Consider the following 21,371-nt stretch of genomic DNA (forward strand, 5'->3'; position numbering starts at 1 on the left):
GCTTCCTTTTGGCATTCCCTTTCTGCAAGGCAGAAAAGCAACTCCTCTGTGAGCTTTGGAAGCCTGGCTTCCCGGTTACCGCGCCCTTGGGAGCAGGTTTAGGGCCAGCACCAGGAAGTCTAGGTGAGGCAGGTCTGCAGCTACTGAGGGCATCTTGGGCTCTGGCAGCCTCTGCCTCGCTCTGCGCTCCTAACCCTGGAGGGAGCGAGTGATCCGGGTCCAGCTGAGCACTGGGCATGCTCGCGAGCCAGGGCAGGCTCCGGGCTTCCGCAGGACGCGTGGTCCGGCGGCGGTGCTCCCCAGTTTGCAGAGCCCGGGGTGCAGCCGTGGTGCATCGCCTTTTGCAGAGCTGAACCCTCGTGCAGGGTGCGTGTAGCCAGGGAACCGAGGCTTGCCGGGACAACCCCAGCGAGGAGCTGAACTCTGCGCGGCGGCCAGGGCTTTGCGCGCTCAGTGTCTGGTCTTGGAAACGCCCGGCTAGGGCTTTCTCTGCAGACAAAGGGGGTGCACGTGCCCCTAACGGCCCTATTTTCCCAGCCGTGAGCCCCTCCCTGGCTTCCTAACCCGCAGCCCGCGGCGACTGCAGCCCCAGTGCCACCACCCAGCCCGGGTGGCCTGGGCCTGTGAGCGCGCTCGGGGGTTCGGGAACTGGTTCCTACTCCGCATTCAGGGACCGCGCGGGCGGGCGGGTGGCCCTCCATGCATGTGTGCGTGTGCATGTGTGTGCGTGCATGCGAGTGTGTGTGTGTGTGTGTGTCCGCTGCGCGTGTGCGCGCTCGCGCGTGTGCCGGTGCGGCGCGCGGGCGGGTGTGCGCGCGAGGGCTCGCGTGCAGGAGGCGCTGGGTGTGCGTGCGTGTGTTATGGGTTTGATTCCAGAGCAGGTTGCACATTGGTCCTGGGTGGCTCGCAGGCTCAGGTCGTGCTTGGGCGTCCTCCTCCTCCTAATCGTTTCCGAAGTAGCAGCAGCAGCAGCTCAGGCGGCGGCAGCGGCGCAGAGGCACAGCCAGCAGAACTGTGCAGAAGCGAGCACCGTTTGGGGAGTCCGGGGGGCGGGTAAGAGGGAGGAGGGGACAGCCTGTCTTGCTCTTTGGGATTATTTTTCCCCTTCTTTCCCTCTCTCTCTTTCTTGAGGGTGTGTGTTGCCCCCTCGAAGTGAAGGCATTTGGCTCCAAAGCGAGCTGGGACCGAAGACTCTAGGCTAAGTTATCTCTCTATGTAGATGGTGTCAGGGAGCGAAGCTACTGACCGAGCTGCTGGTAAATGTTTTTCACTTCTTACTCTTTAATGCTTAAGGCTTTTTTTTTTTCCTTTTCTTTCTTCCTTGTTTCCTTTCTGTTGCTCTTGATTCTGCAGTCGTTCCTGAATCAGCTGCAGTTCTGTCAACCTCTCCTTGCGTCTGTGCAGTTTGCAACTTGTTTCACGGTTTTCTATGTTTTTTTTTTTTTTTCTTCCTTCATCCTCAGATGAATGCTGGAGCATTTAAATTCGGCACTTCGGGAGGTCATCATTACTTGCATGAGTTTCGGGGGGGAGGGGAAAGATTGGTAGCGAGACTGTTATTTCCCTGCAGAAGGTTTGCTGGTTTCTCTCTAATGTTCCTCGCAATTATAGGGATTTTTTTTAGGATGCATTTTTAACATTGCATTGATGTTTAAGGTTACGTTTTCCAGGATTACAATGCATTTTGACTCAGTTTTGACAGCATGACAGATGTCAGTGGTTCCAGAACTCCTGTATGGTACACGCTGGCTAAAATATTCAAAATTGCAGGAAGAATCATTTGCATTCCAAAAGGGAATTTCTTAAAAATGCTGTTCTGCATCACACTGCTGCAGATTTGCAGGAAGCAATAATAGACACCACTATTCATGTCTCTTGCAAAGATAATAAACATAGAAGTGCTTTAGTGCATCTTATACTGTCCTGTTCTTCAGCAATTGAGCTATTGCGAAATTTACTTAATAAGAAATTTAGGGCTTGGAAGAAAGAGGAAGATAGCTGGTATTGTTTGATTCAAAATTTTGAGCTATACAGTGATTTCTAACCTGAAACTAGCCCTCTGTCAGATTTTACTTGAAGTGGTATCTTTTCAAATTGTGGGGGTGGCAGGGACGAGGAGTGGTTTCTGCCATACACATGGAATAAAATTATTTAAAATAGCCAGCATAATGCATGCAAATTGGACTCTAACTCTTTTCTTAAAATCAGAACTCACTCTATAACTCTTGCTGCCAGAAGCTGTTTTAAATATTATTTAAAAATTAATATATATGAGTTCTTTAATGCATTCCTATCATTTAAGTCCTTCGAAAGGTTCTGAACAGTTACCACATCTCATTTGTTTGCTTCCCCCCCCACCACACCACCACACACACACACATCACTACCAAGTTTTCAGTTCCAGTTCAATAGAAAACCTGAAGGGCCAGTAAATAAAGGCAAATCAGCATTTCAGAAAGCAATCCGTTCATAGTTGTGAAATTTCTGCTAAGCCATGGAAAATGAACTACAAGTGATGTGTTAGACGTAGGGAGAAGGACTAAGGTAGGGGAGGCTGCAGCATCGCTCAGGTGTTATAATCTGGAAGAGTTCACAGCTGGCAACTCAGGTGAGGCTATCCACTTTAGCAGTGCTCTGAGGCGCCTGTGTTTTACAGAGGGAAAATATTGTTATTTAAAGAAGTCTGCTTCTGCTGTGTGGTAGCTACATCCCAGAGAAGGGAGTTACCGGGGTGCCCAGATGCTGGGTGCAGTAAAGCTGTTAAACTTTGTTTTAATGTACATGTTGCTGATATTGGAAGAAGTGCAATCTGTTCAGGACTCAGGGATAAAACACACTGTAAATTAACTCAACCAGTTAGACTTTTTATATAAAAGAGGAGCTGTTCTGAAACACCATGCAAATTTACCTGTTCTGTGTCTCCTGTGCTCACTGAAAAGCATGAATAGGATTCCTGAGATTTAAAGCATATTTCTTCTTTTGTAGTTTACTGATAAAAATAAGTCATTTTATTTAGAATCAAGGCTCAACTTCTTCACAAGCCCCCTGAGATGGCATTATTGCCAGTTGAAGATATTTTTATGGACTTTTAAATTTACCATTTTGATCAATTTTAGAGGGAAAAAAATCTCAACTTCCATTCATTAGGACCTTAGGTGTTTTGAGTGAAGCTTTTGTTTGTATGAGAATAAAGAAAAATGAATTCCCCTAGTAAACTCCAGTCCTATGAACTGAACTGAAGGCATGCAAAGCATAGTGGTTGTGTCCTTGCAGGACCAAATGCAGAAAGCAGTATGCCCCATGCTGAGAAGCTAGCTTATTCTCCTGGCATAGTCCACATCCATGGGCACAGAGATATAACTGACCAGGTTAAGCACTTATTTTGCTGGGCTCATGGATCGAGATTTCTAATCACTATATAATTTATTGAAAACATGAATTTATTTATGAAACATTAAAATTAGCTTCAGTTTCATTATCTTTACTAGATGTAAAGACCAAGAGTGAGAGTGTTGATTTAAAGAACATTTTCTTGCTTGCTTGCTGAAGTGAGTTGGGTTTTTACTCACCCCTCTTTCTATTTCTAGTTTCCTGGCAACTTCTGAAAAGCTCTGATAATTTGTGTTAAGATACTAAAAATATCTGTGTTTTGGATACAATGCTAGGCTAGATGACCCTTCAATGAACTGGATTTGTGTTACTTTTACATGAATCTGGGTAGTACATTGTTTGTGGATTGTTGGTTATTGATGGGTTTCTTCATATTATTAAGCTTATTATTAAATCTTAACTGAGTTTATTTAAAATATATGTGCTTGGTGTTGATATCAGGATAATACTTAAAAATAATATCATCATCTTGATAGATTTGTTGGCAAATTAAGTAGTTTACTTGCAATTGGTCCTCCTGTTGAATGTCAGCATTTGTAAAAGTGTGCCATCAGACCTACTGGGGGTTGGGGGGGGCAATAACTTCTTTCTGGTGTGAATGTTATGTAGAAAGACAGGTGTCCAAAACTGTGGATTCAGTCAGGTTTGACTGTACTGCTAAGAGTTCCTATGCTCATTTTGGTAAGAATGGAGGTTTCTCTGCATATTCAAAGTGCTGATTATTCAAGATCTGCTGAATGTTTCTTAAAATTAATTGCTGTTTTTTTTTTTCATTGTGCAAGTGAAAGGAACTTTGAACTATTTGTGTGCTTTTAAAGAGACCCTGCATTGGGTTTGCTCTTTCGTTGTTTTCTGTGTAGACTGATTCTGAGAAGTGATTTCTAGTGAAATATGGTCAAGGTCATTTCCAAGGGCCTTTTTATCCCTCCCCACCTGAGAGCTAAAACTTAACCAGAAAGTGAGATTTGGAGGGCAGAGCTTGATGTGAAGCTACTACCTGAAACATGCCGGCATGAACAGCATATGCTTCTGCTTCTCATTACTTTGGGGGAAGCAACAGTTTTATTCTTTGAAGTGATGGTTCCTAGCAGTCCTGACGGGCTCACAGGAAAGACCCTTCACTGCACATTCACAGTGCAAACAACAATTCACAACCTCCAGAGAACATTGTAAGACCTATTTTTTTTTGGGGGGGGGTGATAGTAGTAAAGAGATGTCTTTTGATACAGAAAAGGAACAAAGCAATATTTGATTAAATTAGACCTATTTTCTAATTAGATAATATCCCACTTAAAATTTTGTGAAACCATCAGTAATTTCTTTCATGGTGAGGGTAAATACTAGCTTTGTCTAAAAATTCTTTTTACTCCTGACTTCAAGTTTGCCTTACAGAAAGAACACGAAGATTGCTTAGTACTGTTACCAATAGCACAGCTTTGTTTATTATCATGGGTAGGGCACAAGTGCCAGAGAAAACTGATACATCTGGCCCTACTCATATTTTCAAAAGATTTCATAAAGCTGCAGAGGGATATAGTGTTTTCCCTAAAAATCACGTTACTCACTGCCTCAATTTAATATATTGAATAGTTTAATGTGATTCTGAACTTGAAATATTGTATCTTTTTCTATCAGCTCTTGATGGCAAAAAAAATGAAACACCTTGAGAAATAGTTTGCAAATAAAGTTCCTTTATTTTTGCTGAAAAATTTCATTGGTCTACCTGTCCTAAGTAGATTATGAGTATTGTAGGTAAAAAGAGTTATCAGGAAAAAAACAGCACAGTTAGGGGACTTTTCGGCTGAACTGCGAGTGAAAAGAACGCAGGTGTTTTAGCTCTGAGTTTAGTAAAGAAAAATTGAAACAAAATAATGCAACTAATATATTAAAGTAAAATCTGTTTTCCCCGGTAAAGATATTTTTTTCTACCCTGATCAAAGTGAATTGATCTCTAACTCCGATAGAGCAATTGACATCATCCTGCCTCTTATCAACTTTGTGTGATTCCTGTGAGAATGAGTGCGATCTGGTGCTAAAAACCACCTCTGTCTTGGGGAAATAGAACTGTGCGCGTCCAGGGAGAGAGAGGGTTTTCTCTGAAGTTCAGATTCCTCAGGACTTGACTGCCGTTCTTGGAGAGGAGTCTTGTCTCTGTGTAGATCTGCTTAGATGACCTGTGGTCTCTGTCCATTTCTGAGTACTCCTCACCTCTCACTTCTTTCATGGGTTTTTGGAACATAAGTATGAAGTTAGGCTTTTCAGCGCACTTGTGGTTATGACTGCAAGAGTTTATTTCTGAAATATGATATAGATCTGCAAAAGTTTGGAGCTCAGCTTTCTAAAAGACAGCGTATTTTATTGGTCATGATTTACCTATATAGAAACTTATGCTAATTTTTAACATAGAAACTTTCTATTATCCAAGTCTATTAACATGACTATGTACTCCTTTTTAATTTATATAAAAGGGAGTTAGGTACCCTGTAAAATGAATTTATCCATGAGTTTCTTTCAAAGAATAAGTCATTTCTGTTATTTATTTAGGTTCCTTAATCTTTACCTGTTAGGATTCGGGGTAGAAAATATAATTCATGTAATGGAAGTGAAATCAATAGTAATGATAACATAGTGCTTGTAAATCTGTAGAGAAGATAGTCCTATAGAGAATCCTTTTGCTAAGGTTTATGTTTAAACATCATTTTTTATTGTTGTTTAGGGCTCAACTAGGACTCAATGTTTTGACATCTCCTACTTTGGTGAGAAGAAGAAGAGTGTATGTAGAGAAAAGAAGTGTACCATTAAACAGAAATTATTTTGGCAGAGGTTAAAAAACAGCCTATAATGTAAAATACCCATTTCAGAAAATTGTATAAGCTTCTTGCTATATTTGTAACATGTTTTCTTCAGGGCTTTTCAACATTTCATTGTAAATGTTTAAAATAGTCAACTTAGGTTCTTAGACGATTTCTAGGAAAGAGACCAAACCATTAAAGAAGGTAGCTGTATCCATGCATATTGCTCATCCTTAATATCTATGTAGTTAAAACCATATTTGTTACTAGAGAATTCATTGCAACCAACTTTCTGATATTAACTATGATAATTTCTCTAAACCATTTCAAATATTAGAATATTTGGTTATATTCCCCTTTTCAGTAGGAACTAAAAGTTACAGAAAAGCATGTATCATGATGTCTTTATATATTTTTTTATTCCTTCACTAAGTAGGTTGGGAATTTCCAGGACAAGCTTGTGCTAAAAACCTTGTTGGTAAGAGTAAATTGATGCCAAAATAATATCTAAGAAAAAAAAATGGGAGCAGGTGGGTGCTTTGTTTCAAATACAAGAGAAAGCTTTGGGTTTTTTTTTTTTTTTTTGTATCTAGAGTATTTTAGAAAAGTGACTTAATTTGATTTCATTTTAGCATTTGCTAAGGCAGTAGTGATGTATGGGTATCTGCGCACCCCATGTTCTAGTGTATGCAGCTCAACTCTGTTCATGTAGCCTGGTGTGATATAACACCTGGGTTTGGAGACCAAGGTCCAGGTTTGCCTGGATTTGATGGAGATGCAAGGCAAGGGCAGTGGGAGTTAGTGGGAAGAGAGTGCCAAACACAGGAAAATTTATTCTTCAGTTCACTACTGTGTCTTTACAGTAATGATCATGCCACCAGTTTTATTTTTAACCTCCCTGAAACTTCTTGAGAAGGCACAAACTGCTTCTCTATATTTTAGCCCTAAGAATAATAGCGTAATTATTACAGAACCCTTTCACAGGGGTGAGAACTCTGCAATTTGTGTGACCCGGTGTATCATTTTTTCCCTCTGTAATCATATATATATATATATATATATATATATATATATATATATATATCTCACCACACAGTCAGATGAAACCAATTACTAAGGGGGGGAAATCGAATTTGTTTATTATATTTATTGGAGGTATCTGTTGCTTAATTATCCATTGGTCTATATTCATATAGCCACAGAAAGTGGAAAAATGATCAACTATCCTTCTGACAGTCCAGAGGAGGTTGCCAAGAAAATAAGAAGGAGAAAAAAGTACCCTTTTTCATTGCTGTTAAGGTGAGAAGCTAAACAAGGGAAGAGAGCTCTCAAAAATTGAAGTGTGTTTGTCTTGACATAGGACAAATCTGGAAAAAATGGGAGTTGTCAGAATCCTAAGTAATTGATATCTCTAATCAATATAAGATGCTCTATAGTCTTGGAACCAAATAATGATTTTGAGGTTCAAAACAAACCCAAGTTCTCCACTGAAGCAGTGAACCAAGTCCATCCCAGGACAGTGAGTTCGGAAAAGGTGGAAGGGCAGTGGGGTGAATGGGGTGATGTGCACTGGGGTGTTTGCTAAGTTTTATTGCTCATTACTAAAAAATCAAATGAGGAAATGCTAGGCAGCATTGCTACCTCAGTGAATTAGAGTACATTTTACATTTGGACTGTGATGATAAAGACATGCGCAGACTTTTCTCATTCCCTTTGTGATTTTCTTTAAAAAAAAATTCTTGGCTGCAACCAGCAATGGTTTTCTTTTTTGGTTTTACCCCATCAGTTTAATAGGATCAAGCTTGAGCACAGTTTATCTCCCATATTTTTTCTCTACTTTCTCTCATCACATGTTTTCAGAAATTTATCAGGATGGAAATTGCTCTTCAAAATGGATGATAACTGAAATACCCACCCTTTCAATGAAATGTGGCAAGGCCACATTGTCAACAGAACTGTCATCTCATTTATGTAATTCTTTAGCTGTAGGGGCCAGTGAATTTGTCTGAGTCTGTCCCATTCCAAACGCCCAAGGCGGAAAGCATATTTGAACTTCACGGACCAAAACAAACTGTTTTTGAACTTGAGACATTCAAAAGCTTTCCTCAAGACTCACTGAATGAAATGTTTTTCAGACTTACAGCACACCATCAATGCATCATTTTGAGAAAGTCCTAGGTAAATTATGATTTATCTTTTAATTACCATTTATTTTGGGGAAGCTACTACTGAAGAAACTAACTATTGTTGATTATGCTTTCATTACCTTGGCTGCAGAGAAATTAAAATGGCTTTGTAAATCCTGAGAATTGAAAGGAGGAGGTGGTTTTATACTTGTAGACTTAGTGAGAAAGTATTAAAGATGAGCAAATTTTTATATTTATTCTAATCTGTATTTTAAAAGTTATTCTGTAATAACTTTTGCAACAGAATAAATGTCGCTCGCAGCTGGATTCACAACAGAAGCCAAACAGTAAATAGATAGAGCGGCTGAACTGTTCTTCCTACAACCGTGATTTTTCACTAAGCTATTCCCTAAGGCCACTGTAGGTATGAGGGGCACCAGTTCTTTTTATATGATTTGTGTATGTTCCCATAGACTGTGAAGTCTATTTCTGGGCAATTTTCAAGTTAAAATTGTGTTACAGCTACCCTGAAGGTTGTCATTTCTTGGTTTTTCTCTTGTCAGTCAATTCATAAGTGTTTATTAAGCCCCATGGGGTGTACATAGAATCATACACAGTGTGTGTGTGTGTGTGTGTGTGTAACAGGTCTTTGGTCTAGAAGCGTGGAGTCTACAGGCAAAACTACCAATGTGTGTGTGTGTGTGTGTGTGTGAATAAACTAATATTTTAATTACAAAAGTTTAGAAGTTGCTTTTCGGGGTATGTGGTGTGCATTTGTGTGATTGTGTGTGTGTGTGTGTGTGTGTGTGTGTGAATAAACTAATATTTTAATTACAAAAGTTTAGAAGTTGCTTTTCGGGGTATGTGGTGTGCATTTGTGTGATTGTGTGTGTGTGTGTGTGTGTGTGTGAATAAACTAATATTTTAATTACAAAAGTTTAGAAGTTGCTTTTCGGGGTACGTGGTGTGCATTTGTGTGATTGTGTGTGTGTGTGTGTGTGTGTGTGTGTGTGTGTGTGAATAAACTAATATTTTAATTACAAAAGTTTAGAAGTTGCTTTTCGGGGTACGTGGTGTGCATTTGTGTGTGTGTGTGTGCGTGTGTGTGTGTGTGTGTGAATAAACTAATATTTTAATTACAAAAGTTTAGAAGTTGCTTTTCGGGGTACGTGGTGTGCATTTGTGTGTGTGTGTGTGTGCGTGTGCGTGTGTGTGTTCATAGCATTGCCCTGAAACTCCAAATGTATTTACTCTGAGAAAAGCATAGCTTCAGGCAAGGTCAGGAATGGAACTTCTCAGCTTTCTTTCTTTTTATTTATTTTCTTAAATCCAGATATCTAATAATAGACATGCTTAAGTAAAGGAGAAAGCCAGAGGGCCAGTATGAAATGGTGTCCCCTGCCAGGAGGACTCAGATCACTGTCACCATGTGGGTTTTCCAATAAGAACGAATTCTGATCAGGGCATTTTTAGGATGTGCCTGGTGCCTGTGCAAATTTAATCAGTGAATGGATAAATGACTCCATGCCCCAAAGCTGTCAATTTACCTTTTTTCACAAGCAATGAATCATTTTATGATTTAGGTTTGAAATGAAGGGTTTGTTGAAAAAGGATAGGAATTAGAAACGGAAGAAAAATTTTAAGCATTCACAAATGCATGGGTGAAAAACATTCCTAAAAAGGAAATTTTCCCCTATCGAACCTGAACGTGTATGGTGAATGTTCTGGGACTGACTTTTCGAAACTTGTTCACGCTCTGAAATTCATCCTTTATCAGTCATTTGTGGGAAGGCTAATATTCTTGAAAAGTATGAGGTGAATAGCTCTGAGTGTGAATGGCACAGGAAGAGAGTGAGGAGGCGCTGACCCTGTGCACAGTCCTAGGTAATAGCTTCCTGGACTTGGGGCAGTCAGCTCTGACTTTTGATATTACCATTCAGCACTTTTGAGTAATGCTCATTTTTCCTGTGACTTTCCAGATGTGCATATCTCATTTCCAGCAAATAGCACCTAAACTGTGGAAATTTCTTTTCCATCTTCTGTTCCTTGTTGATCTGAATTGGAGAAGCAATGGTAAAAAAAAACAAAAAAAACTTAGAGGACCTTTGGTGACACGTTCCTTATTTAAGCCTCAGCTCTTTGCTGTCTTCCTCTTGAGAACGTGAATGTCAGAGGATTTAAAATATCATTTATCCCAGACTGCTGGGATCTTTCTGGATGCACAGTATTTTTGACAAGTGAATGTTCATTGTAACTCACAATATGTGTTATTTCCATTCATTTGTAGAATTCACGAACTCATAATAAAGGCACAATTTGAATTAATTTTTATTTGGTGATCAGGGCATGTTCTCACTTGTAAAGGGACTAAGGGATGTGTTAGAAGGCAGTTGAGAATCTTAGAACCAGGAATGATGTGGAACCAGGCTCTTTTGGTTCTGTCACTGTATGCAGAGTGAGTGCCCAGCTGGAGCCCTTCAGTTCCCTTACACTACCACTGCCACTGTCACCGACATCACCCTAAGAATATGTCCTTGGATGGAAGAAGTCATCCCATCCTTGCTTCCATTGGTCTCTGGCCATTCAAGGTTGTGGGCTGGTGCATCCCTCTACCAGACTTCAGCCCATCTTAATGTGCTGTTCACATTCTTTTTATTAAAAGTTCTGGGAAATTGAGTGTGCTTTCATATTCCATAGTGAGAGACAAAACTGGCATCCACTAAGATATACATGATGGGATTCCCTTACAGTAAAAAGGGGAAAGTGCTAAAAACCATGTAAACATAATAGTCACCATCATTCCTCATGCAGAAAGTGACCTGTAAGACCTAAGGGGGTGGATGGCAAATGCCCCAGAGTATGAATTTGAAAGGTTAATAGCAACAAGAAAATCTCTGTTGCCTAAGATGAATTGGTGGACATTCCTGACTGTAAAGGAATTAAACCCAAAGCTTTTGATTTTCCATATGTTTAACCTGTAGAAGTCATTTTGTTATCACCAAGAGTCATATTCAAGTGCTATCCATCTGAACTCTGCTCATTCCGAAGGTGATATAATTTACCTACAGTGGGCTGATTTTTGCCTATGTGTAAGTGTTCAAAATTCATAAATGGTCTAAAAGACTATAGAGGAATTTCTTTATAAAACATAGAGTCCTTCTGGATGGCCTAGTAATTATAAATAAGCAAATTAATGTTAGGAATTCTGGAAAACATATCAGGTGAATTTTATGAATCTACTTATAAGCCAGTAATAAAAGTAATTGTAGTCCTTAAAAGAAATAAAACTGTATTTCTTTTTTTTCTGTAGTTTTGATTCTCTGAGGTTCAAACCTGTATTCCTCAAATCTAGTGAGGTGTAGGACCTATGAAAGTAATCCACATTGCTGGTAAAATTTTTGCATCTGAAGACTCAGTCTTTAATTCTGCAATTCTAAATTAATATATTTATCCTTCCATCACTGTCTCCCAAGGATTTCGAGAATTAATTAGATACAAAATCACTTTTAGTCCTTGGATGTTACATTCTGTGCTGAAAAAATATGAGATACTGAAATGTTATTAATAATGACAAAGGTTCATCCAATAAAATAATCCGACTGGCTGAATTCTCACACGGTTGGTATTTTCTAATATAAATTACTGTAGGATTAGATAGTTAAATATTGAATATTGTCCCATTTAATGTGGTTGCATGAAATATTAATGATAATGATGGTTCCTCAGTTTGGGGAATACGGAGATGGTTTTTTACTGACTAATAGCTTTGGTCTGTAACATAATACATTTTGCAAAATGGTAATGAAGATATTTAAATGAAGGTGAAAGAGGAAATAAGTGGCCACTGAATTGATGGGTTTCCCATAAGTCAAAAGCCACAACAATTTTTTAGTCTCAAATAGTTTTCCCTCTGTTTTAATAGCACTGTTGTGATCACTGTAGATAGCGCTGAGAATTTGTTAAAAATAACAGGTCTACTCTATTAGGTCCTGGGGCAGGAGAACCATTGATGTTGTTTAGGTGGCATTAGGTGTAAAAGTCTGAAAATTGGATTGGGCTTTGAAGGAAGGCTGGCTGTGTTGAGTGTGACAGTTGAAATGGGATTGTGCATGAAGTTAAAAAAAAAAAAAGAAAGAGCAAAGGAGAAAAAAAAGAGTGAAAGAAAGAACTATATTAACCAACTACCCCAAGTAGAGAGCTTAGGCATTCCCGGAACTGCATATTTGATGCATAGAGGAAATACTTTTCAATTAAGACGTTTTTTTCCCCTGGAACTTCTCTGTTTTGACTTTTCTTCATGTTCTTCATTCTGGGAGTTTATCTCTCAAATTAAGGAACTAGAAATTGATGACAGATAGAGCAAGTGACTATTGTTGAAACATTTTGTCATGAATAGAGAATAAGAACCTATACCAGTGCATCAAATTGGTTTAAATCGAGTGTTTGTGTTGTGTGGTTTTGTTGTGTTTTTTTTTTTTCCCCTCCGGGGGGAAACTTTAATTTTGTGAGATGATTTTACTTGAAATTGCAGTTATCCTTGTTTCAGAACCAGTAATTTAACAGTTGAAAAAGCTCCCTTTCTTTGTTCTGTGTAGATAATGTATGTGGTGTGAGTGAATACATTTTATTTTTAAAAAAAGTGGTTTGGGGTTGTATTCTTTTAGCACAAACTTACTCCTTGATAAAGGACTGACTGTAATTTGCAGAAATGATTGTTTCTTTTTCTTTGGATGTTGGATAATTGCTCTTTGCCTACACTGTGAAAATGTTCATATAGACCAGTGACAAAGCCTAACAGATGTACGTGCAATTATCTGGAATTTAAGTAAATTTTGCATCTGATACACACAAAGCAGAGGCTTTGTCCAAGCAGGCTCTCATACTGGCGTGCGGATTGCAGGGGATACAATGAGTAGATTTTTAATAGAAAACAAATGAAACTATTAGTAAGTCTTTTTTACTTGAAAAGACACCAGTTTTAGGCATGGCCTCCAACTTATTCATATTCATAGTTGGTTCAGTTCTAAATATGACCTTTAAAATTGAAGAAAAAAATTTAAATGTTTAAAACAGAATGTGTAGCTGTGTTTTTTTTAATTGAAGGATCACTCAAAGCACCCTCGAAAAGAAATGCTGAAGCATTTGTTTCATGTTCTAATGTTAATGTTTTTTGACTATTAAGGAGAGCATTCAATTATTACAACTCTAAAACTGTAGAGGGGGATTTCACATTATAAATAAATCATGCTATAGATAAAAGATAATTACAATGTTACTTTAACAACGTCAATTCACAGGGGGAACCATAAGAAGGAATATATAATAGGTCCAAATTCTGTTTCTCAATGTAAACAAAAGAGATCTAGCCAGAGGAACAGATTTCTGCCAAAGCCTCTTTCCGAATTTTGTTTGAGATTAATCCTTCCACTGTGTATTTTTTGTTGTTGTTGTCTGACTTACATAAGTGAGATCTTTGAAGGCTTAATCTTTTTATCTGTATTTATTCTTAGAAATATTAAATGTGTGCACCTACTTAGATTCTCTTAAATGCCTTTTGGTGTCAAGGGAAGTTTAAATTACTTTTACTTTCGATTAGAGGTCAGAAATATTTGGTCCAGTAAACTTTTTATTTCATAGTTTGAAGGTAGTTCATGCTATTCCAGCTTTTAAATGAAACAAATTTCAAAAACATCTCAGACCACTTAAAAGTTTGCTGCCTATCCTGACCACTTTGGCTTTCTTCTCAACCTAAAATGGAACCCATTAATAATGGGATCTTTTCAAATTCTTGTGAAAGTCAAAAGCCTCCAGGGGGAATCTAAGGATTGAGTCATTACTTGACAAAAGTAGGTTTGGGAAGAAATTCTTAAGAAGGAATGGGAGAGCCTGATACAAGTATTTTAGGCTCCGCATCAGAACAAGACAGATGTGCCGTTACTGGAATGTCATTCTTAGGAAAACATGCCTCCGTCCTCAGCACTTTTCCAAAAACAAAACCGAGAATGTCTTCAGCTGAGTGCTTCTCACAGAATTTCAAACATGATAGAACTTGATCAGTGGTGCTTTGCCTCCTTTTTCTCTGTGGTTCCCCATCTCTGCAGTGACATTCATGGTCACCCTGCTCTCCCTCTCCCCTCCCCTGTGCCCGCTTCTACTTCTCAAACTACTGCAGGCTATCTTTGGGTTTGGAGAGGAACCAGGTGTTTTCCTTGGTATTTAAGCAACTTGCTATTTTGAAATTCCCTGGGAGAGCAGTGGGCATTTTTATTTCTGTGTCTTGAAGCGTCTCTTTCTCTTTCTGAAGGAGAAACTGCTTACATAATACCCAGAAGCAGACCCTTGGGAGCTGCCAAGCTATTTTATGGATATTTTGCAAGAAAAGGAATGCAAGGTACCCCTGTGTCCTGTGCGCCCTCCCACGGGGGTCTCGATTGTCGATATTTGCACAATAGCAGATTCTCAGAAGGATAAATACATACAAATTCATCTCTCCAATTGGGTGAAATCAGTAGGAAGCAACACCTAGGAGGAGGAGAGCCCACTAACAGCTCAGCCCCAAGGAGCTTCTCCCAGGAACAGCTCTAGAGCCAGTCCCCAACTGTCAGCAGAGCCTGCCAGGGAGACAGATGCTGCCGTGGCAAGACAGTCTTCCTCAGTTAGGTATTTTGTTCTTGCTGATGGCCAACCATGACTCACGGGGGAAACAGGAGAGAGAAAGAGACAGAGACAGAGACAGAGACAGAGACAGAGCAAGACAGAAGAGAAAGAGAGGAGAGAAGAGCAAATTAATCATTTTATTAAACCCTGTATAGAATTCACTCATGTAAGTAATTGTCAACCTGTGAACTTGCCATGAAACAGGAGTGCTATAAAGACAGGTACAGGGTTTCTAGCTTGTGCTAGATGATAATGCTGTCTAATTTAACCAGCAGATTAAACAAGTGACAGAATTTCCCAAGGATATCTATGGAAAATAGTAATGTAGGAATTATCCAATGATCAGACAAAGGAAGCCTGCTTTGAAAGAATTGAAAAGACACGAATCATTTTCTGGGAGCGATGATAGGTGTGTTCTTTGCCTCTCTGTCTCTGTCTCTATCTGTGTATGTTTAAGTATAACATTGATGCATGAAAGGTGATCTTTTCCCCAGTGCTCATTCTTGTCTGTCTCTCCCTGCCTCCCCGCATGTACACATATGTGTGTGTTCAATATACATGAAATGTATACATGTATCTTACCTGCAGAGCTGGGCTCCATTAAGCCCAGGTTACTGCTCTACTCTGAAATATCAGTTTTGATCTACATTTATCATTTACTTCCAGATCACCTAACTCTTCAGCTACATGCAGTGGATTAGATAAAAGTCGAATATCTTCTGTCTGAGAGATAGGGAAATGCAGCTTCTGTATCTCCTGTGCACAGCCAGATCAGGAGTTTCCTTCAAATCCCCAGGAAGGGGCTAATATTGTAGGTGATCTCCTTGGATTCCTCTGTTTTCCCTTTTTAAAAGATTTTTCATTTCCTTTGAAAATAAATAAAAGAAGGTTTGGCATTACTTCCCTGATTCTCCCTTGTGTGGGGCTGAGTGCTTCGGACTGTTTTGGAGCCAAGTTTATATCATGAATCTGCTTGGTCAGTCCCCAGTTCTGGAATAAGTTGTGTGTTTGAGTGTCTGACAGCAGCCCCTTTGCCAAACTCTTGATAGGCCGCTTTTCTGATAGAGTTTCAGAAGTGTCCTTTTTAGATCTGCATGTCCTCTGTGAGTTGATATGACAGATAGCCAAAAGGTGTGTGCTTGGGGGACGAAAGCTTTTATTTTTCCCCCACAATAAGTGATTTGGAGGGTACTCCAGGAGCTGAAAACCACAGCTGCGGAGTCGATTTAGAAAGAGTAATTCACAATTGACTTGTGAATGAGGCATCTTCGCCTTCTTGAGCCGCCAGGGCCCGTCTGGCCCTATGGAACTGTCTGAGATGAGGCTCTCCATCCCGAGCTCTGCGTGTCTTCCACTGTATCTCAGGGCAGATCAAGTGCTAAGACCCTGTCCTGTCAATTTGTAGCACTCCCTGGAGAACATTGGATCTTGAAAACCAGGGTCCTATTGATCCTGGAGTGAAGGTGGTTGCATTTCTGCTGAGGTTTGTCAAAATAATGATGACATTTTTTTCATTTAACTGTTTCGGACAGTTATTTGTGAATGCACACAAAAGATGAATGATTCCTGTACAAATGGCAGAGAGTTGTCCTTCTTGTATGTTGTCTTGCTCATATGTAGTATGTGCTTGATAACAGCTGTTAAGTGAAGGCAATGTGAATTTCTTCTCCTTTGAGAACAAAGGAAGAGTGTGTCATGTAATTTTTTCAGTCTATGACTGGTTGAACGAGTCCTATTGATTTCATGGAGTTGCACTTTCTATTTCATAAATGAGGCCACAAATAAGACTGATGGACAGAATCAGGTTTTGAACAGTATGTGTATGGAGAAATTATGATTCCTTGAGTCCTTGAATTAGTTGCTTAATACGAAGATAAAATAATTACTACTTTTATTTCTTTTGCTTCACATTAAAAAATTTGCTGTAGTAGTGGTTTACTTGTGTAAAAGTAAGCACAGTCTTTGAGATGAGAAAACCTGCTTTTACTTCGCATTTATGAAGCGAGTCATGTTTTTCTAGAACTTAGGAAATGAACTAGTAAAATTAACGTTGATGTCCAAAACCTGTGGCCTATAGGTCAAAAATCTACCCGCTATCTATTTTTAATATGACTATAAATAAGATTTTTTTTAAAAATTCAAATCATTGGAAAAAATTAAAGGAGTCATATTCAGTGACACTTAACAACTATATAAAATTAAAATGCCTTTGTTCACAAAATTTTCGATTGGAACACAACCGTACCCATTCAATTATGTATTTTTGATGGCTACTGTTAGCCTGACAACAGAAAGGAGTGTTAGCACAGCCTACAATTCTAAAATACTATTTGACCCTTTGCAGATAAAGTTCACTGTCCCTTGTCTCAGGCGTGGCTCGTGATGGCTAAAAGGCAAGGTGGCAAAATCTGTACTCATTTTTCTTCTTTCACATATTTTATTGCATTTGACTTGCTTTGTGATTTAAAATTAATGTATTATCTGATACGTGAATCAAAGGAAGATATTTGTACCTGGATAAAATGGTATTCCTAATGTTAGTTCTTGGTTTTCTAGTAGAATAGTCTGATTATTTCCCTCTGAAGGAGAAAGATGTGTCCAAAAACATCCTTAAACTGAGATTTGAATTTTTCATTCCTTCTTTTCTCTGATCTGCTAGGGCAAGTTGGACTAGTTACCCTGCCCCGCCCTCCCCCCAACTGTATATACCCAGCAGTTACTGCAGACTGATTTGATTTCCTGTCAGTGCGTTAGCAAGGCATATGTTACTATTCTTTTATGTGTGTGTGTGGAGGGGTACTGGGCTTTGAACTTAGGCCCTGTGCCTCCTAGGCACGCTTGAGACCTTTTTGCTTTAGATAGGGTCTTGCAGTGTTTGCTAATGCCAGCCTTAAACCATGATCCTCCTACCTGCCTCTCCTGTACAGCTGGGGCTGTAGGCCTGAGCGACCATGCACAGTTATTACTAATCTTTATTCATATAGTGAAGAGAGAGTGCGTCCCCTCTCCCTTCACTCAAGGCGTTTCTGTCCTAGTAAGCCAGATTCACTTACAGTCACTGATGAAGATACACAATAGTGTGAACTGTCGGGAACAGTGCACTTGCCTGAGATTAGAAAAATCAAAGAAAGAAAAAAATCCTGTCTTGCTATGTCATTAAGAATCTTCCCATAGTAAGAAGCAGATACAAAGCCAATCACTTCAATATGAGATTTCCAGTACATAAAAGTTAACAATTTATTGATCAGATGTTCTAAGCATATTTTTAAATGCTTAAAAATAAAAATATATCACATTGCATAATCCTTGAAAGAGTCTAGGCTAGCTTTCCATCACTATAGCAAGATAGGTTTATTTTGGCTCACAGTTCTGGATGTTTCAGTCCATATTTAGGTAAGGCATTGCTTTTGGGCAAGAGCTGGTGTATCATGGTGGGAATATGTGGTGGAAAAAATACTCATCTCATAGCTGAAGCAGAAGAGAGGGAGAAGAGGCTGGGGTCCTAAACTGTACTTCAAGGGCATCCCCCAATCACTGGAAGACTTCTCACTAGTCTTCCCCACCTCATAAAAGTTCCACCATATCCCAATAGCATCATGGGCTTGGGACGAAGCCATTAGTTTAGGGATCTTTGGAGGACATGTATATAAACTACAGCAGAGAAATTATATCAAATTAATTTCAAGCCAGGCACTGGCAGCTCCCACCTGTAATCGTAGCTACTCAGGAGGCAGAGATCAGGAGGATCATGGTTCAAAGCCAGCCTGGGCAAAAAAGTTCGTGAGACATTATCTTGATAAAACCCTTCACAAAAAACAAAGAGTTGGTGGAAGGGCTCAAGGTGAAGGCCCCGAGTTCAAGCTCCAGTACCGCAAAAAAAAAATTAATTTCAGAACGTGATGAGGACGTTGTCGACAAGAGGTAGTGCTATATAGGGACAGGGGTGTACATCAACATGCACGCATGTTCCTGTTAGTTTAGGTAAGGTAGACAGACAAGCTTCCTCAGAAGCTATGACATTTGAGCTGAGGCCTCGATAACAAGAAGGAACCGGGCATTTGGAGAGGAGGTAGACCTCATAGGTAAAAGGAACAGTAAGCACAAAGGCCCTGAGGTGAGAATGTAAGTAAAATGGTGTAATGGAAAGAAGCCAAGGTAGACAAGACGTCCATGATGAGATCAGGGGGGCAATCAGTGACCGGGCCTTCTCTTGATTTCATCTTCAGTGCAACAGGAATTTACTAGAGGATATTAGGCATAGTGATTGTAGTGATGCTTTAAAAAAATGATCACCCCTCTTTAAATGTTACTGTGCCTGCATTATGCTTCCATGAACCTGGTTTTAAAAGACCAGCTATCAAACTTCTTACTACAATAACCACTTTACAGGAACTAGAGGGAGAGTGGAATATATTGAAATGGTGCTACCTGATACAACCAGCACAATTCTGATTTTGTCCCGAAAGCCTACAGGACAAACTATCTGATTTCTCCCACAAAGTTGCAAGAAAATAACTGCTAGAGGAGAAACTAATGCATTATAATAGTCTTAGTAGGCATATTCATCAATCATAAAGTATTAGAATTTTCTGGATCATGATCCAAACTATTACATAAATAAATAACAAATAACTGATATGGAAAATTAAAGAAATGTTATCAAAAACTGGATTTGATATTAAGTCATTGGGGGGCACAAAATTCTATGTATGTTTAAAAAAGTAGAGTCATCATCTTTTAGAAATACATTTAAAATTTTGCAAATGAAATTTCTCTATTCCTTGCTTTAAAATAATGTTTGGATGGAGTTGCTGAGGTCATTAAGAAGACAGGATTGGCCATGGTGAAGTTAATTAGTGAGTTGTGGGAGATCGTAATGCAGTTATGTTACATTTAAAGTTGTGCTAATATGTTATATTATCTTCATTATGATTTGTGAGAGTGTGGTATCTTTATATACTTTTGGAGTTTCCCATAACATTTTTGAACAGTACTATAGTATTTTTATTGTTTGCTTATTGGGGGTACATTGTGACATTTACAAAAGTTCTTGCAATATATCAAATATGCCAAAGTTGACTTCACCCCCTCCATCATTCTTCTTTATTCTTCCCTCCCCCTATTCCTGTAATAGTTTCAACAGGTCTCATTTTTCCATTTTCACTCATGCTTACATGGAACTCAGGTCTTCCTGCTCAGTAGGCAGGTATTCTACCATTTATGCCATGCTTAGCCCCATAATAATTTTTATATTTTTAAAAAGCTACATTTTGTGAAGAATGGGACATGAGCTGACTAGAGGGGAAGGGGAAAACAGTTATTGGACTCACAGGTTTCTAGACAAGAGATGATATACTTGGTACCAAGATGCAGACCAAAATGGGATGTGTTTTTGAGATGAAATTAACAGCCCTTGTTGGCATATTCAGCATAAGTGTGAAAATAAGAGAGGAAACAAGAAGGACCTGTAGGGTTCTGGTTTGAGCTCTGAGTAAATGGTGATTCTGTTTGCTGAGAAAGAACATCTTTTGAGGTAAATGCCAAATCCACAACTGTAAATCATAGAGGTAGATTGTCTGGTGGCAGGGTTAAAGATGGAGTCTGGGAGTCAGAGAGTCTGTGGGAAAAGACCATTGTGATTCTGGAAAGAGACACTGAGCTGTTGACGTATGTGCTAAAGACTACAAGGGAGGGGAGACAAGGAAGGCAGACCTCATCTTGGGAGAAGAATTAACGTGATTTACCTGGGAGTAATCCAGGGAACACTCAAGAATTCCTTCAGGTTTGTGGGTGCATAAGGTGGATGGTGAGAAGTATCTTTCAAGGCAAAACAAGCTTTGAAGGGAAATGTCTTAAGTCCAGTTTTGACATTGCAATGCCATTAGTAGGGATGTCATTTATAGTTGTATAAATATGTCTGAAGATTAAGAGAGAGATTTGGACAAGAGCTCATTGGTGGTTTAGGTGTGAGCAAAATTGCCCAGTATATTTGTAAGGGAAGAGAAGAGAGGACTGAACAGGGCTTAAGATGGAACTTTGGAAAATACAAACATTTCCAGCATAGGCTAAGGAAGTGGAAAAGTGGGGGGAGATTGAAAAATAAAAAGAGAGTAATGCTGTAAAAATAAGACAGAAAAGAGAGTTAAGAACCTGGACACTATTTGTTGGTGTTGGATTCTACAGAGACCATATACAATTTGAATTCAAAAGTACCCATCAGATTTGCCAATTAAGAAGCCATGAAGGTCATAGTCACAGGAAGGTAGGGCTGGGTCAGGTGAAGCAGTTTAGGAAATGGGTATGAGGAGTCCTAATCTTGGTAAAAACTGAGTAAAAACCACATAGAATATTTGAATGATCAAAATGAAAAGAAAAAGTTCTACCAAATATCCATCTATTTTGAATT

General features: G+C 39.2%; 1 protein-coding gene across 15 annotated transcripts in view; it reads left to right on the forward strand.

Annotated features, from left to right (window-relative positions):
- Positions 1-274: 274 nt before the first annotated feature.
- Tenm2 (teneurin transmembrane protein 2) overlaps positions 275-21,371 on the forward strand; it is a 1,177,215-nt gene continuing 1,156,118 nt past the window's right edge. For 9 of the 15 annotated variants that reach the window (XM_074057719.1, XM_074057723.1, XM_074057724.1 and 6 more), the window contains exon 1: positions 843-1,256. The gene's annotated coding sequence lies outside the window, so the exon portion shown is untranslated. Of the gene's footprint in view, positions 367-841; positions 1,257-14,697; positions 15,132-21,371 lie in introns of those variants that run through there. The other 6 variants (XM_074057728.1, XM_074057729.1, XM_074057730.1 and 3 more) reach the window with 4 other exon arrangements.

The sequence above is a fragment of the Castor canadensis genome, chromosome 16 (genome assembly GCF_047511655.1).
Source record: "Castor canadensis chromosome 16, mCasCan1.hap1v2, whole genome shotgun sequence".
Taxonomy (NCBI): domain Eukaryota; kingdom Metazoa; phylum Chordata; class Mammalia; order Rodentia; family Castoridae; genus Castor; species Castor canadensis.